Source organism: Schistocerca americana, chromosome X (genome assembly GCF_021461395.2).
Source record: "Schistocerca americana isolate TAMUIC-IGC-003095 chromosome X, iqSchAmer2.1, whole genome shotgun sequence".
Lineage (NCBI taxonomy): Eukaryota > Metazoa > Arthropoda > Insecta > Orthoptera > Acrididae > Schistocerca > Schistocerca americana.
In genome coordinates, this window is record NC_060130.1 from 677,292,724 (window position 1) to 677,293,567 (window position 844).

At 39.9% G+C, this 844-nt stretch overlaps 1 pseudogene; it reads right to left on the reverse strand.

The window, feature by feature from the left end:
• Positions 1–328: 328 nt before the first annotated feature.
• LOC124557435 lies at positions 329–504 on the reverse strand (annotated as a pseudogene).
• Positions 505–844: the final 340 nt, after the last annotated feature.

Sequence of the window (844 nt, forward strand, 5' to 3'; positions counted from 1 at the left end):
AAAGAAGACTTTCTATATTCCTCTGTATGAGGGCTAATTTCTTGTATCTTATTTCCTGGTCTTTACGAGAAATTTATGTTGAGGGCAGTAGAACCCTTCTGCAGTCAGCTTCAAATGTCGGTTCTCTAAATTTTGTCAATAGTGTTCCTCGAAAAGAACATCGCCTTCCCTCCAGGGATTCCCATTTGAGTTCTCTAAGCGTCCACCCACTAATTTGGCGACAGCCAGTTGTATTACCGAATTTATAAAGTGATGCATTGTATTGACCTGATATTTGCAACCTTTCTGTGCTGCTGTTTGGCTACCTTAAGAAACTTCGTAGAATACGAGGCATTTGAATACCTTAACAGTGTTTGAAAGTTAAGCGGCATCCTGTAACAGAGAGGTTAGCACTCCGTCATGAGCCAAAAGTGAGTTTCATATTTTTGTCCTGCGATGCAGGACATAACATATATTAAGCTGATAAGAACAGATTCTTCTAGTGGATGAGAGAATACAAAGTATTCTACAGGATTTGCGCACTAAGAATCAACAAGTAACGATACTTTAGTGATATGAAAACGCGCGTATGCTCTAATTTTTTCTGTCTTCCAAAATAGCGACTATAAAAGGGAGTTATCTACACTTCGCTTCAGAAATTCGAGACGTATGGACAACAACACCCCCGTCTCGGATTGCTTTTTTTCCTTTATTGTGTTTCAGTGCCCTATCTGGGGAGGACTGGCAGCAGCATATGCGCTGCTCTTCAGCCGAAAGACAGTAATTGTACAAAGAAGACATTTAAAATAACAGAAAGGAGAAAATGTGGCGTACATAGATATAAAAATGGGGAACAGTTCGGAAG